The 18441-nt window shown below is 35.4% G+C and overlaps 1 pseudogene; it reads left to right on the forward strand.

Annotated features, from left to right (window-relative positions):
* Nucleotides 1-15136: 15136 nt before the first annotated feature.
* Nucleotides 15137-18010, forward strand: LOC149193825 (uncharacterized; annotated as a pseudogene).
* Nucleotides 18011-18441: the final 431 nt, after the last annotated feature.

Consider the following 18441-nt stretch of genomic DNA (forward strand, 5'->3'; position numbering starts at 1 on the left):
CTGGGCTCTGATTCCAGGATTCTTGATCTGGAATGTCTGGAAAGAACGTAACAACAGGATCTTCAAAGGCAAATCTGGCCCAGCTCAAAGCATCACAACACAAATCCTAAAACAGCTCAAAGAAACGGTCAATGCCCTTTGGAAGCAATCTCCTGGAAAGCCCCTGGGTCATCGGGATGCTCACATTCTGGAGCTATTGGGACTACAGTCTCACGTCCCTCAGGGCTTAAATAAGACAACAAAGCATATTTCAGAAGGAAAGGCTTTCTGGCAACCCCCTCCTCATGGCTTTTTAAAATTCAACATAGATGGAGCCTCAAAAGGTAACCCTGGGGACGCTGGTTATGGAGGAGTCATAAGAGATGAAGAGGGCAACATAAAAGTCATCTTTCACAGTCACCTAGGGAAGGCCACCAACAATATGGCTGAACTCATGGCTATGGAGCAATGCTTGGAGATTCTGATGAAGTACAATTTACATAATACTATCATCGAGGCTGACTCGGAAATAAGTATTAATTCAGTCAAGCGGCTAAGCACGGGTACTACACCAGACAAAGTCTCGAGACACTAGAGACTTTTGCAGGTCTATCACCGAATTCAATCACACCTAAGAATTCTCTGAGTTTTGTACATGTGTGCAAAGATGCCAACAGAGTAGCGGACTGGCTAGCCAATGAAGGGGTGAGATGCACAAGAGACAACAGGTGCTGCTTATGGGAGTCGGTACCCACAGGTCAACTGCGTGAGGGCTGTTACACTCTGGCCCTCACAGACAAGGAGCAGTATCAGCACAGACAGGGAACCTAACAGTTAACCTTTCATCAATGGACGACAGGGGTTTGATAGAAAGACAACCTGAGATTGGGCATACTCGGGTCTCGCAGAGGAACACCATAGTTTGCCTTCTCAGAGGGGCTGCTGGGAGCTCGGTTAGTGAGTGGGCAGCTAGGAAAATTGTGACAATCCGTCCTAACAGGTGGCTCAGACGAATGGAGGGCAGCAGGTGCAGAGTTTCCGTGGTTTTGGGTTATCGAGTGTCAAAGCAGTTTCCGGGTTATCGAGTGCCCTCAAAACCCGAAATGGTTTCCCAGAAATGTATGCGATGCCACTCAACGTTCAACACGTGGTTCTTAGAGGAGAGAGAATACCTCCCACATTGGGCAAGTATTCCTCCTGCTTCTTCTCCGCCTGATATTGCCCTCAGCCGTTGGATCATGGAGCTGTAGATCAATGGCTTAGGTTCGATGAGCAAGTTAGTGGGTCTGGGTGAACCCCAGCGGACCCGAAATCCTTTTGATAAAGTCTATATTCCCCTCTTTGGGTCTGATTAATGGTTTTGCATTATCGGGTGTCAAAGCGGTTTCTGGGTTATCAGGCGCCCTCGAAACCCGAAATGGTTTTCCAAAAATGGATGCGATGCCACTCAACGTTCAACACGTGGCTCTTGGAGGAGAGAGAATACTGCCCACATCGGGCGGGTATTCCTCTTGCTTCTTCTCCGCCCGATATTGCCCTCAGCCGTTGGATCATGGAGCTGCAGATCAACAGCTTAGGTTCGATGAGCAAGTTAGTGGGTCCAGGTGAACCCCAATGGACCAGAAATATTTTTGATAAAGTCTCTATTCCCCTCTTTGGGTCCGCTTATTGTTTTTTCGGGTTCTCATGTTTTCATTCGGGGCAGTGGAGGCCGTGAGTTTGGTTTTTCTTGGGCCCTAGGCCCGTTTCTCGTGTTGTTTCCTTTCTTCCCTATGCTAGAAGATTTGCTTTCTTTTTCAGGCCACTTCCTCTTTGGGTGCGTTGTAATTTATGTAATATATTTTTAGTGACAAGATAATAGAAGGACTGACTCTTGCTTTAGCAAAAAAAAGAAGAAATCATAAGTCATGAACTCACTAGTTGATGATTACTCAAACCATTGTCCTAACTTATTATCCATAGATATATAGATCTTACATGATTACACTCATTATAATTTCCCCATCAAATTGAAACAATTACCTAATATATGCATGTGCCTTAACATTCAAATGCATTTTTGTACCATATAACATATATTTTCCAATTGAGACTTATCCACTATGGAAAAAAATGATCTTCTTATTAGGACTGTAAATTTCCTCAAGCTCCACCAAATCCACACAACAAATTAACCTTACATGTGGACATTCTTATTATGTTCCTTCATTGTTTATTAAGTGGGATTAAGAAAATTTCTATTAAGTGGGAATTAATATAATGTCCCTTCCTTACTCCTAAGTGAATCTTAAGTGGGGATGCAACTATATAATATTGAATTTGGTCTTATTACCATTAATAATAATAATAATGTATACATGAGATATGAAAAAAAAAGTCACAAAATCTTCTTGTATTGCAATATATATTGGGGATAAGTTAGTGGAAATTTTTTCCTAAGTAGAATGTCTAAAGACTTTGACATTTTGAACTTCGAAGAAAAAGTTCATCATCAAGAGATAAACATATTATTTCCAACAATAAATATGTTTTTCATTGCAAAAATCATGTACAAGCAAGGTTGGCTCTCATTCTTCTTCAATTTGCATTAAAGGGTCAAAGTATAAAGAGAGTTGAAAACATTAAAATTAATTCTATCTTAGATGATAAGTTTTGTGGTGTCCTTGATTTTTAACACATACACTCTATTTATGTGCTTTTCAATTTTCATTGTCACTATTATGTGTACCTTGTTATTATTATCAATAGAAGCAATTATGTCTAATTTATGAAAACAAATATGGTGTTTTGTCATGTCCAAGTTCCCAACTAAAGTAGGGTTATTTGTATGATTCTACATAATCATTGTTTTTTGTTTTCATTTATCCAAATATTGACTAACCTACTTGTCTCCTCAATATATTCTCTTTTCATAAGCACAAGGGATTACATACACATTATGTAGATATATAAACAAGTATATATACCAACATATTATCAACACACACACACTTAGTGTTAGGACCCTATACTACTAGTGTAACCCCTTATTGTTATTAGTACAACCCCCTTATTATATTGTTGTACCCATGTAGTCCCCATAGAAGCCCACTATTGTTATTATTGTGCCCTTACATTATTATTGTTATGTCGGCTCTGATTATATTATGACCACTTAGACTCCTATATATAGAAAGGAGGTCTTGTCATTTGTATCATCCAAGAATTGTTCATTTATGTAATGTAAAGGAGGTTGCCCCCTTGAAGAGGCTAAATTCTAAGGCATTGATCTATATTTTCTATCTTTTTATGAGTTGGTTTCATAACATTTGGTTTCAGAGCTTTGGATTCTAGGGTTTCACTGCTCCAAACAGGTCATCGCGGCATTTGCGTTATAACTTTTTTCTGTGATGTTTCAGATGCTGAAAAAACCCATTTGGTTGAAATCGTTCTGAAGCTCAGGTCCAAATTTCAGAAATTTTCGTGCTATATTTGTGGAGATATGATCTGAGGAAGTTGGCCTTTTTGCAGACTCCCGAATTACATTCCAAATAGGTGACCTGGGGAAAATTGTCATAACTTTTGTTTTGAGTATTAGATTGAAATTTCGTAAGAAGTTACAGAAAGAGGATGGACTGTAGTTTCCTGTATATATTTTTCAAATCCTAAGGTTAACACAGTGACACATGGAACTTCATACAAGTTTGATCTTCTGAAAATGTATATAATCAGGTCATCTTCGGAGATTGCGCATAACTCTTTCTTAGAGAATCTAAATTCGATCAGACTGGTGGCATTAGAAAGAGGACATAGAGGGCTACTGTAGGGCACAATTTTAAAACTGGAAGAATCGAAATTACAGAGTTATAGTCATTTCAAGATCGAGCTCCTAAAATCAAGAAAAGGTGATATGAGGAAGATTGATGGCAAGGATCCGGTAAATTGGATACTTCAGATGGAGCAATATTTTGATCTACATGGTGTACCACTGTTAAAAAAGGTATGTATTGCATCTTCATATTTAGAACCGGATCAATTTTTATGGTATAAATGGCTTTGTTCTCATAAAAAACTTTTTACGTGGTCAATTTTCACGGAGGAAATGATAGCACATTATGAGGTTACAAAGAGCAACACCTTCTTTAGAGCAACACCACAACAATTGGAAAGAGAAAAAGGGCTTTGTTACAAAGTGGAAAGTAAAATTATGGTAACAAGTAAGCCTACCCCTCACAACTATAATAATGGAAGTGTTGTTTCTCCTAGCCTTCCACAACCTACAAGGGTTACACCACAACAATTGGAAGAAAAAAGAAAAAAGGGGCTTTGTTACAATTGTGATAGAAAATGCACTAAAGGTCATAAGTGTGCTGAGAAGAAATTATTTTACATAGAGTATGAAGAGGAGGAAGAAAAGGATCAAGAAACATCAAAAGAAGAGGATATGCGCTAGGACCCAACCCCAGAGAAAGAAGAAATGAATCCGACCATATCTTGTAAAGCATTGGCAAGAATTACCACTCCTCAAACTCTCAAGATAGAAGGACATATCAAGAAGAAAAAGGTTCAAGAAGTGAAAGATCACATCAAGAAAGAAGAAATGAATCCAACCATATCTTGTAATGCATTGGCCAGAATTACCACTCCTCAAACTATCAAGATAGAAGGACATATCAAGAATAAAAATGTTCAAGAAGTGAAAGGTCACATTGAGCATCAAGAAATGAATCCGACCATATCTTGTAAAGCATTGGAAGAAATTACCACTCCCCAAACACTTAAGGTAGAAGGAAATATCAAGAAGAAAAAGGTTCCAACAGTGAAATATCAGGAAGAAAAGTATTAAGAAACATCCAAAGAAAAGGATACTCACCAGGAACCAACCCCAGATAAAGAAGAAATGAATCCGACCATATCTTGTAATGCATTCATCGGAATTACCACTCCTCAAACTATGAAGATAGAAGGACATATCAAGAAGAAAAAGGTAATAGTGTTGATTGATTCAGGTAGTACCCATAATTTTATTAATTGTAAGATAGCCAAGGACTTGAATTTCTTCCTAGATCCAGCACTAGAGTGTCAAGTGACAGTTGTAAATGGAGGAACCATAAATTGCTCTGGAAAGTGCCATAATATCAAGCTATCCATGGGAGAATATTTATTGAATAGCCCAATCTTTTTCATTCCAATGGGTGGTGCTGATGTTGGACTAGGAGTCCAATGGCTACAATCCTTGGGTACAACAGCTTTTAATTTTCAAGAACTTTTTATGAAATTTTCTTCAAAAGGAAAGGAAGTTGAATTAAGGGGTATCACAGGGAAACCAGGAAAGATAATCAACTCTGACGGAATGACAAAGCTTCTAAAGAAAGAACAACAAGGCGTAATTTCACAATTATGTTCGCTAATTGTTCGCACATCAAAATCATGTATTTCTCCAGATCTCCAAAATGTCTTGGACAATCATTCCAAGGTATTTGAGACTCCCAAAGGTCTCCCACGTATTCATGATCATGATCATGCTATTCATTTTATTCCAGGATGTGTTCCTCCAAACATCAAGCCTTATAGATATCCATATGCCCAAAGGAGTGAAATTGAACATATGGTTGCAGAAATGGTAGAGGTTGGTACAATTATCCAACCAAATTTGATAAACAAAGGAAGGTATGAATGGAAGAATGGCGAAGCAGGGTGGGAACTCAATCAAAAGTTGTCGAATATCCCAGTTCCAACAATATTGCCAGAACTTGACAAGGAAGGAAAAAGCATATTGGAACCTGGAGCATTTACAGAACCGAGAAGTCAACAGCTACGAAATCGATCAATTTCAAAGAATTTCATCAAGTGGAAGAACTTACCTATTGAAGATTTCACATGGAAGGACAAGAATTTTATACAGAAGCATCAAGAACTACTCAAGCATTGAGGACAACACTTTTTGAAGGAGAGGGGCATGTTAGGCCCCTATACTACTTGTGTAACCCCTTATTGTTATTAGTTCAACCCCCTTATTATATTGTTGTACCCATGTAGTCCCCATAGAAGCCCACTATTGTTATTATTGTGCCCCATAGAAGCCATTATTGTTATTATTGTGCCCTTACATTATTATTGTTATGTCGGCTCTGATTATATTATGACCCCTTAGACTCCTATATATAGAAAAGAGGTCTTGTCATTTGTATCATCCAAGAATTGTTCATTTGTGTAATATAAAGTAGGTTGCCCCCTCGAAGAGGCTGAATTCTAAGGCGTTGATCTATCTTTTTGTGAGCTGGTTTCATAACACAGAGACACACCTAGAATCAAAATCAACTGAGTTCAAAACACTTTTAGAAAAGAAAAGAGACCACAAATCCAAGTGGATATGAGGTGTGGTGACTGTGCACAAGTTCTAATGAACCAAATCTAAGTTTTATCCAAGCTCTAGGCCCAAAATTTTGCAGAAAAACCCAAAATACAAGGGCTAATTTCTCTAGAAAATCCAAAACAGGGCTTCAACACTCTGGCTATGACAAGTTTGAGCATTGCAATGCTCTAAGAATCTTTCTTTAGAGCATAGGAAAGAGTTCCAACACTTTTTCAACACTATAGAAGAGTGTTGATCAGGGTTTTGAGCCAAAATATCAAGTTTTAAGAAACAATTTAGATCTAACTCTTACATAATCCCTAAACACAACCCAAAAATAGAAAAAAGCAAAAGTGACAAATAATTAAGTGATCAAAGAGTAAAACAAATATAATAAATAACTAAATCTTAACAAATTCACTCTCCAATGGAGTTTCCATATTTGTTTTCCTGGATTTTTCCCCTATTGCTTGAGAATCTATCTCACAAGCATGCCCATTAGCCTATGATAGATACTAGTAGCTATCAAATTACTAACCCTTATTGATTCATGCACATGAACTTGCAAAATAAAGAAGGAAAATATCATAGATGATATTACTAATGATATTTTTATAAGGTATCAGAAAAGAAGACATGAAAATACCCAATGAAGGAATTGGCCATATTCCAAATAATTTGGACAAGATGCTAGAACAAAGTAATTCCATCCACTTAGCCAAGCCACTTTTGTGGGATTTTCGGGGGTTTTTAGATGAAGAAAAGAGATTTTAGATGACAAAACTAAAAAAAAAATATTTACTCAACATTTTATCTACTCATCAAGCTAGATAACTTTTATTTAATTAAGTTTTTCTAGAACTACTCAGTTTGTGATATAGCCAATTTGGTTAAAAATTACATGTCTAAAAAACGTGCGAAGATGTAATTTCCAAATTGTTGTGGATTTTGAATGGAACATTAGATCATAAATATGAGAGTTGTTGTGAGTGAAACACCATCATTATTATCAATGTTTCCTACAATTTTTTTTCTATATATTTTTAGATTCTCCTCTACAATCGATAGAAGTTGACCTCAATATAATTGTATAAGGGATACACCTATAGAAAAGGGGTAAATTGGAAAAATTCAGAAGACTATAATTCTCTGCTTATAACTAAGAGTTGAGAAAGAGAATACTGATTGGGAATATTGAGGAGTATAATTTATTTATCTACCTAGAATTTTCACTTTAGAAACAAAAATTGTTGAGAAATCAAAAGAAGACAACTAGTGGCTTTAAAGAGTAGAAAAATTATGTATAGTTTCTAGAATTGCTGAATTGTTTTTATATAATAGAATTTTGTTGCATACACATATTGCAAAATTATGGATAAGAGCATCTTATAGTAAGTTTGGAATGTCAACATATGTATATATGTATGCATGTAATTGTCAACATAATATGTTAGTATATATCCTAGGATGTATACATGTATATATTATGTCAGTATATATACAAGAATATTATGTTGATATAATGTTTATACTAGTAATAGTATTTTATATATCAACACACACACACATTAGGCTTCATTCTCAGCTTCAAATGATCTTCAGAGAGTTCCTCACTAGCTTATTTTATCGAGCAACCAAACTTTTGAAACAATGAAGATTTTCTTTATTCTAGACATTACTCTAAATGAAAGAGTAGTATGTGGGTTTGTGCATCATAGGGTCTATCTCAATATCTATCCAATGTACTATCATTAAATGGCCCATTATTTAACATAGCTTCATATCCATCTATAGTTAGGGTTAGTATTTTCACATGTGTCAATTCTTAATCAATATTATGGTTTTGGATTCTCTAGAATATTCTTGGAAGTCTAACACAAAACTACCACTGTGTGTGATAAATAGGTTGCTCAATGCCATGATGGCTAATAAGATAGGTCAATTGTAGGGGGAATAACTTCTAATAAAATAAGTCAACTTATAGGGGGCATAAATTCTACATATGAACTTTGATTGAGGTGATTTCCTTAGTGTTGGAATTATTTTAGTATGTAGAACAACTTTGAGGAGTTGAGACCTATTGTTGGAAATTTTTTATTACAAAAGGTGTCATTATATGCCTAAAATTAGCCTCAAAAGTTTTTAATAATAAATTATCAAACTAGGACCCACCCTTAAAATGAGGTTTGCAAACCAATTCCTCCAATTTTTCCACTTAGAGATTACAAAGTTAGATGAAAATTTATATTATCAATAACAACTGTAACCACTCCCCTCTTTGGCATACCTTCATAGTTGGTTGTAACTACTAGCATCCATTTAATAGCCAATGTTTACGACATTTCCATTAAAAATTCAAAGCTCCATTCTACATTCTTGATATATAATAAAGCAAACTTTGAACCTAATTACTTTCATAATTGCCTAATTTAATGTGTGAGTCTTCACTTCTTGCAATAATAATAGCTTGGGAATTAAGTGATGGAGAGTCATTATATGTTGGGATGAAACTAAGATGGCTCGTATCCTCATACCCTCTCCTCTATTTCCTATGTACATGCACATACTTTCCTTTCCAATTGTCTACTATCTTCCCATGCATCCATAACACCTCATACTTGATTTTCTAAATTTTAAAAGGATATAAATTTTACAATTTTCATTACCAAAAACTAATAAAGAAATGGAACACATATTTAAAAAAAAAAACACATACACACACAGACATAAGAAACAGGTAAAGATTTGTATTAAAAATTAATATGGTTACAAGGACAACACCTTTACATCTTCCAATCTTCCTTGCAGGTTTGAGATTGAGCATGAAGACTCAATCCAAACCCTCAAGTGAGAACCCCATGCTACACAAATTTCAGCCCCTTTCGAGTTAAAATTTTTCCAAAAAACTCCCAGTATCCAAATACAATTACATTCCATTTTTCATTACTTTTGGTGTGATTTTTACTGACTTCTTGTTTTCCTTGGTGAAATACTTTTTCCCTTCTTCCCAACTTGAATCCAACCCATGTTTTTTGCTAATTTCTATTGGTCACTCTTTGATGGATGAGTGTTGCTATTTTTGAATTCTTCCTCATTTTCCTAATCTTCCCAAGAAGTTACTTTTCCAACTTTATTCCTTGTGGTTTGAGGAGACGATCCTTTTTTTCAAGAGGGTTTGATGCTTTTCCACTGTGATTGAGTCTGAAGGGTCCTCATTGGCTTGCATTTTTTCCTGACTACTTTATGTTGTCTCCAATGCATTTTCTTTTACAATGTCTTCTTACTATTTATATTCTACTCCTTTATTATCCTGGGGCTCTTCTTCTTTGTAAACCAAATAGTGTTCACTCTAAGATCTTTGCCACCATTTGAGCCTCTGGTTATTTTTCTAGGTTTTGTTTTTCTACAAACGCTTGGGGAAATTTTTTATTACATGCCCAATTTCATAACACACTCTACACTGAAATGACACATTTTCATAATTGATCTTTTGAACCTAGACATCGTTTGGAGCCCTTAGATTAATATCAACAGGAAAACCCTTATTGAAGTCCATCTCCACACATATTCGAGCATAAGTAGTCTTAAAATAATTTTTTAATTTCTGGGTTGCTGTAATAAAACTTTCTTAATGCATTCCCAATAGAGGATAATGATGGTAGATTCCAAAGATGTAGGGGAAGGTTCAAAATCCTTACCCAAGCTGGAGCCGTGGAGATTAATGGCATAATCGGATCAAAGGTGGGAGACCAGAGATGCATGAAGAGACCAACACTACTCCAAAAACATGACCCAGATTCATAAAAAACCTTCTTGTCCTCAATATTGTCAAAAGAAACAACAGAAAAACCCTATGCCATAGTGTACATATTCATATCATCCATCAAGAGAGGTTTCCATGACTCAGAGATCCATTTGTGAATATTAGTAAACCACAGCCAAAACCCATTAAACCTACAGAACTAACCCTGAAATATCGAGAACAAAATCAGAGAAATCGTATCGGCATTTTGTTATGTGTCTCCACCCAAAAACTTTGATCTCCAATATGCCATTTGCTCCAACCTCGGATATGCGGACCCAATGTGACCTAATAACAAATTTAATTGTTCAATTGCATCTACCCTTTATTGGAGCTTTTGGAATGGGACCTCTGATAAGATCCCCCAATGAGGCCTAATCTACAATTGCGATATGTTGTGGACCTGATTAGTTTATCAAAACAATTTTATTGAAATATTGCCTCCACTGCATCCAAGGTCAGAGCAAGTAAGAGCGATGTGTGATATCACAATATCGACATTGTTGACATATCAAAACTTTGGCATGTTCACAACTTAAAAAATCTTTGATATTCATGTGGTTGCGATATGAGGGAGTAAAGTGATGATGTGGCATGTGGGACCTCTCGACATCTATGATAATATGGTTTCTGTTCAATGAAACTATGTTATATTTGGTCAATTATTAACAGAGACCCCTTCAATATATTTTTTATGTTCCACCTCATGCACAAGTTGACCTCTCCTTCGATGAACATATATTTTCATTTATTGGCAAAACTCATATAAATTCAATTCAAATACCTCATTTCCATGATCGATCTCTATCATCCGATATAGAGAGTAAGATACAGTTCACAACTCGTGAACTTGAAAGAACAGAGGAAAGGAAACTTAAGGCAGAGAAGGAGAAGTGAATTTTGATTGGGTTAAAATTGATGAAACAAAATCTCTCAGACCTGTGATGAATTAATCTATAGAAGAAGTGCAGACCCTCGACCTGAAGGACAATCCTGTGGAGGGTCGTTTAGTAGCTTGGTTCAGTTCTATATCTCAATGTCATATTTGTGAAAATATTAATTCTCAGATCTGTATGACCTTGGACCAACGAAGTAAGGTTACATCTGTCATCATTTGAAGGGAGTTGAAGATGACACCAGCATTGAAGTGTTTTGTGAGTTTTCCTTGGAAGTAAGCATATCACAAACTCCTGAAGCAGTCACCCCGACATTGTGAACAAAGGCTCGAAACAGAGGTATACACCTCAGACTATCTATTGAAGGCTCAGACTAAGTGGAACAAACATCTGTGGAAGGCTCGGAGCTACAACAAATTTGTGAAGGCCCAGATCTTTTGTAGCTCGATAGACTTGCAATCTCAGACCTGTAACTGCGTCTTCAGAGATTGTCGATACATTTCAGAGTTGTGAAGGCAAGCTACATTCTTAGACCTGTGGACAATGATTCTTTGGTGTCTCAATTCATTACGTAATGCGATTTGAAAATACTTGAAGTGGAAAAATCCTGTTGTTGGAGAGAGACCTTGAAGACTATGTACATGATGTTGTGTTGAAGCCCTCATGGAGTAACCTTGGAGATTATGTTTGGGTACCATGAAGAGTTGTGGAGACACCTTCATGTGAAGACAAGGTTGTCATTGATGAAGTGATTTGGAGGAGGCTTTGTTGAAGATAGACAGGGCTCGTTGCAAAAAATATTGGGAGCCATAGAGAATCATCAAACTTATCTTGACAAATTGAAATTAAGGGTTGGAGCCATAGAGGTTGGAGACCTAGAGGATAGGAGTCCTCAAGAGACCAGGTTGGAGTGTGTACCAAAGATATGGTTGGAACCCTAGAGGATAAGAGTCATAAAGAGACTAGGTTGGAGTCTATACTAGAGAAAGGGTTGGATCCCTAGAGGTTGGTACCTCAAAGTTAACAAAGTTGGAACCTTGGAAAGTCCAAGTCAGTGCTTGGAAAAATACAGGTTGGAGCCTGGGAGATTTAAGATTGGTGTCTTCATCTTGGGTTGGAGCCCTACACATTATTGTATTGTATTTATTTTAAACGAGCTTGGAGTCCTCGTCATTGATTAATCAAATTCTTATTCTATCATTGCTCATTTTGTGTTCTAATTATAAGTGATATTAACTGGTAAAAATAGCAATTGAAAAGAAATACTGATTCACCCCCCTCTCAGTATTTCCAACAGTTGGCCACAGGTAAACTTGGGGGATTTGAACCTGGAACCTCTTGTAACATAATACTTCACTTTCACAACCATTGTTAATTGAGTTTTCCTTAGGGACCTAATAGGGCGTGCACTTTTAATATTAAGATTATAAGTTATAAAATTCATTTGGATTTGATCTATCCTTCTTCAATATTATCTAGAGATACTTCATCCCCAAACTTCACATCCATATAAGATAAAAAGAGTGATGAGAGTATTAAATAGGATTTTTTTTTAATTATCCCAAAATCGAAGGTCTACTAATTACACTTGCCTGCAATCGTTTGCAATCCTATGGTTGAATTGCATTTAACAGAAGATCCATTACATCAACTTGAGTAGGTATAGTAGGAAAAGTGGTTCTTGAATTGACATGGATAAGGAGCATGTGAGGAAACGAAATTGGAGAAAAGTTTGAAGAGTTAAATACTTGGCAGGACACCAAAGCCAAAAGAGCAATAGGGTTGAGAGTTACAATAGTTTGAGCCAATGTTGGAGATGACTAATTGGGGAACCAAATGGCTTATGAGTAGTTTGCACTAGTGTTCTAAGTTTAATCCATGAGCATTTTAGTGGTGACCAACTTGTCTAGAAGTTGTAACTTTGTTGAACTACTATTATTATTTTGAGTGGGTTTTATCATCCTTGGGTTCCAAGTATAAAATGGTTTTGTTCTATTATGATTTAGTTAACTTTTTCTCTTGTTATGTGTATGTTCTATAACCCATAGATTTGAAATGTAAATTAGGTTTACAAATATTATAAATGTAATAAATTAAATTAAAGAGACAAGATGAGATATGTGAGATATACCCTTGTCTTATAATAATCAGGGACATGTTGGCAACATTGATCCATTTTGAGGAACCTCTTTGGGTTTAGCTTTTTCCATTCACACAATATTGCATGAGGACTTGCAAAGTCTCAAGTGTGAGGGAGAGATTGGACCTTCATTTTGAAGCCTTTACTACTCTGAGCAGTGGGAGTTTTTCCCTTTATACTCACTCTCATAGCCTATTATCATTCCCCTTTTGTCACAATCGCTTGCATTGTGGTCATCACATGCATTGTGGCCGACATTGTTTTTTAATTTAGAAAATATTTAATTTTTGTTTTCAAAGGGACATCTGTCAACTAGATACACATCTTCCTCATATTGGAATATAGAATGTGCATCTCCCTGCAATAATATCTTTTTTCACTTTTAGTTACTTTATATTTTTAAAGTTGATATAAAATTATGTTATTTCACATTAACAGGAAATATTTTATTTATGGCTCAAAGTGAGAATGAAATATTTATACTACCTCTTGTGAGTTGTGGTGTGAACAATAAAACACAATGAGAGTGACATTATTGATATTTATAATGTTTTTAATTAAAACTAGCCAAATAGACATATCAATTTTATTTTATTTTAAAAGAAACATGTGTCAACTTGATAATGAGAATGGAAAGAATTACACATCTCCTTCATAATAAGTTATAAAATGCATCTTTAAATAAAACAATAAAGAAAAAAAAAAATATTTTATGAAAAAATAATATTACTTTTTTAAATTAATAATTTTTATAAATTTTTAAAATACAAATATTATTTAAATAAAATTTCTAAAATAATTATTAACCACAATTACAATATTAATAATAACTAATCTATAAATAATACTTATATTTATATCTTTATTGGTAAACCTAACTTTTATTTTTAAACCTAACTTTTTCATGAATTAATACTAATTCTTCTTTAAATTTTAAATAAAATTTATATCATTAAAAATAAATAGAAAATCCTAATTGGTTTACCGTGAGTGAGATTGTGAAAGCCTTAATTAAGTGAAAACATTTACATTAAAGTAAAGCTTGCTGCCAACAACGAGCAACGTTGGATGTAGCCATCTAGTTTTAAAAAAACATATATCCCTCACTTTTCACTCCACCGCCCGTAACAAATGTGATAAGAAATATAATTTGTATAAAACTTTGATAACGACATCCATGGCCTTGCATAATTCCGGTCTTTACATAAAATTACAGTGCGTTGGTCATGCAGGAGCGTTGTAGCAGGAACCTTGAATTGAATTGTATGCTAAAAGTTTATCACGTTGCTTCTTCCGTGGTAAATCCCATAAATATTCGAGAATTTAAAAAAATAATATTTGAACATTTTAAATGTAATCCACACATTGATCCCAAAGGAAACCCAGTGAAATTGCTGAAGCAATTGACCTGCATTGATACTATGGAGAATTATGGGCACCAAACAACTTAAGTTGTAACAATACTCTGTGTTTCTTACTAGAAATTTGATGAATATAAGTGGAATTTGAAAAGTTAAAAATTTACTCATGTAAATTTTACTTTACATATAATCTATGTTTAAGGAGAAAATTCGTTACTTAATATAGATTCGTTACTTAATCTAAATAATTATCGATTCACCATAATTATAAAATAAATAAATAAAATAAATAAATTATTGCAAACTAATAGTGATATTGTAGATCGTGGGGTTATCAAGATCATTTACAAAATATATGTTACAGTAATGGAAGCATCTAGTGAAGATCTACGAGCCATATGCATTCTACCAAGGAAAATAAATTATGTGCAATGGAGATGAAATAAAATCAGGCAGCATACATTAATAATTTTTTTAATATATTTGTGGAGATTAAATATCTCCAATTCTGAAAACCTGTTTCAAGAGCTCTTTGGAGATGAACGAGATAATTTCAGATTTGAAGTTAGAATATAGAGTGGAAAAATTACATCAGAAATATTCATATTCCAGGACTTTGTAAATATGCCTTCAAAGGGTGAATATGTATCAGTGGATCACAATGGTTGTAATGGCAATGAAGACATCAATTTTCGCTTCACTAGGTTCACTATGTCTAGGAGAGTGTGGGGGTTGTTGAAGCATAAAGTTGTCCAGAGATATATGGAGGTCCTGCCAATGTGAAAGTTGAACAAATTTCCACGAGCAATGGCCTCATTAATGTTGTGTTTACATAGCAGGGAGGCAGTTACACGTTTACAAATATTACTTCAGGTAAATATATGTTGGTTTCTTCCCATCATGAATACATAAATTTAGTTAATCCTCCAGCGGTATACAAATATCGGGTCATATCAAATCCCACTACATTTTTTTTCAAAAAGGAAAGGTCGTGATATTTTTCTCGCTCTTTGCCTTCATTTGATACGCAAAATAAGTTTGGAGAAAGCATCCTTTGCGTAAAGTTTAGTGACCAAATATCTATCAAGCACACACCTGATAATTTCAATCGGGTATAACAGCCTAATGTTTTCAACCTAAAATATTACATTGTGAAGACATTAGGAAATAAAATGTAGAAAGTGTTAACATGCACTTTTGTTTGTTTGTTTTTGCGTCATGAAAAGGGCTTGGAGAGCCTATCGAAACTAAAGTCCTCGCCCCTAAATATTCCCAACATTGACTCTGCCCACGTAAATATTTCAGATTTATTCCTTAAGGATGAGTGTCCAGATGACACAGTAGCCCTCCGCGAAATCAAACGTGAAGAAATGGAAAGAGCGGGCTATGTGAGCCAATTGTTAAACAGAGGAAGAAGATACAACATCATACCTAATGTCCATTATAGCCAAGATGGCGCTATGCATGAGTTACAACAATTAAGGTTTATAGAGTATAATTTCTATAATATTCTCTTTCAAATACATGATTCTCATGTTCCCTTAACAATTGTGCAAAGAGGCTCTCCAGAGATAGAGTTGGGCTTTGGAAATTTAGTAGTAGATGACATCTTTTTTGTCCCTGGTTATGATATGGATGGCTTGGTTGTTTCTCAGGGTAACCATGTTTTAGGTGTTCATGTATACCTTTATTCAGATGATTTCCATGAGGTGAAGTGCCCTCAAGGTTCTGGAGTAGATCTTTGGCAAATGGGAAATTTGCTTTTAATTTTAATCCATGTGGAAAATATAGGTTATTACCATTTTACCAAGGTGAGAATACAATATTTGATGTTTCACCTCCATCTATAGAGGTTCCGGTTGAACACAGTCATGTTAATATATCTCAGCCATTTCGCGTCACAGGTTTCTCGGTTTGAAGACTTGTCGTGATTTCTGAAGGTGTCGATGTTGAAGGTGTTAAGATATTAGTTGATGGACGAGAAAGAGCTACAACAAATGTCCAGGGATATTATAGACTTGATCAGGTAACATCAACACGCTACACAATCAAGGCTGAGAAGGATCACCTCGATTTTAGCAGTTTGTAGAGTTTCATGGTTCTGCCAAACATGGCTTCAATCCCAGATATAGAAGCAACACATTATAATATTTGTGGTTGCCTAAAATTAGTGAAATATGGCTATTCTGGCAGGTGTCAGGTTGGATTGATACACGAGCCAAAGAATGTTAAGCCTCAAGTAAAGAGGATTGATGATCTGGGAAACTTCTGCTTAGAGGTTCAACTAGGGGAATATCAAATATCCCCACTTACCACAACAACAGAACATGATTCTGGTCTTCAATTTTCACGATCACATATTGATGTGACAGTAAGTGGACCAATGCTTGGCATTGAATCTATAAAGGCCCTTGTTGATATCCATGGATTGGTGATATGCAATGAAGGATGTGACTCCTCAATTTCTATATCACTTACTTCTCTAGCTGTTGAACTCTAGGTTCAGAGAAGTTGAACTCTTAGTTTAACAAATGAGAGTAATGACTTCATATTTGAGAAAGTCTTACTGGGTGCATGGTGCCTTTAGGTAAAACATTAACCTTATTCTGATTTGTTACACTGGGATGATGATTAGTGTTAGGAGAGAAAGGTTATTGATGTCAATTATGTTGGTTTTTCTAATCATTCAGAGATAGTGTTTATCCAAAAAGGCTATTGGTTGCATATTATGTCTACTCATCATGTGGCTTCTTACATCGTATAGCCAAACAAAGAACCCATAAATTTGTTGATTGAGAAAGGATGGTAGCAAATCTTCTTAGAAGCTATTGGTGTGCACATGCTTCATTTCTTGAACTCATGCATTTTCTTTGGAATGCCTTCGTTAGAATTCAATGTATTGATCCACAAGCCTATATATTTGACTCATGAAAAATATCTACTCATTGGTGAAATACATGTTGATTCAAGTTCTTATCTCGAAGCAAATTAGTTGTCTCGAAGCATTATTGTAGACATATGGAAAAATGAGGGTGCATTTATAGATATGATCAATGATGTCAAACTTGTTTCAACTGCTAATGGACCAAGCAACATTGTTGTATATCAGTACACTGACTGGGCCAATCTTGAAGATGAACTGGTCTTTGTTTCGAGAGATAAAAGGAATGCTAGTGAGAAAAACAAATTTGAAAAGATATTGTTTTATCCAAGAAGTCAACACGTTGTTGTTAAAATTGATGGGTGCCAACTTTCTATTCCTGCTTTTGTGGGGCGCCCAGGAAAGTAAATTCAAGGTCAGTGATGCTAGCAATCCCATGTTTTGACATTAAAATAATTGCTCAAAATGGCAGTAGCAATGGCCTTCTAAAAAAGGGTGACTTGATTCTTCAAACTTCGAAAGGATCAAATGGTTTGTTTTTGGGTGGCCCTCCGTATGATGATACTGAGTACTATGTTGAAGCTTCCAAGTGATGTCATTTAAAATAACTTGAATAGGACCCCTTTTAAAGCTTAGTTGTATGCTCATATAATTTGATCAGACGCCCCACTCGAGTAGCCAAACCATACAAAATATCAAATCGTCGGTATTTGACCTTCTGTGCACTCCCTGTGTTCAGAGGAATCATTGCATTTTCGTCAAAAAACCGCTAGATACAGACAAAACCTCTTCAATCGCATTACTTCAAACTAGGACCATGTAAGTCTAGATTTTATTATTACCTTCAATGCTTTACAGTGAAACAAGTGTAGATGCAGGTTGTATGTGGATAAAAGATAAACCACTGTAAATGCAGGTTGTCTTGTATGTGTATGCAGGGGCATACATGATAAGATTTGAGACTGAATGGGATATTGTTTCAAGAGATTTCATGCTCTATCTTGAGACTCAATATGCAACGTGTAAGTAAATTGACCATACTGGAAAT

This window comes from Pinus tabuliformis, chromosome 2_2 (genome assembly GCF_031772625.1).
Source record: "Pinus tabuliformis cultivar Carrire ecotype Pingquan chromosome 2_2, CPIR1, whole genome shotgun sequence".
Lineage (NCBI taxonomy): Eukaryota > Viridiplantae > Streptophyta > Pinopsida > Pinales > Pinaceae > Pinus > Pinus tabuliformis.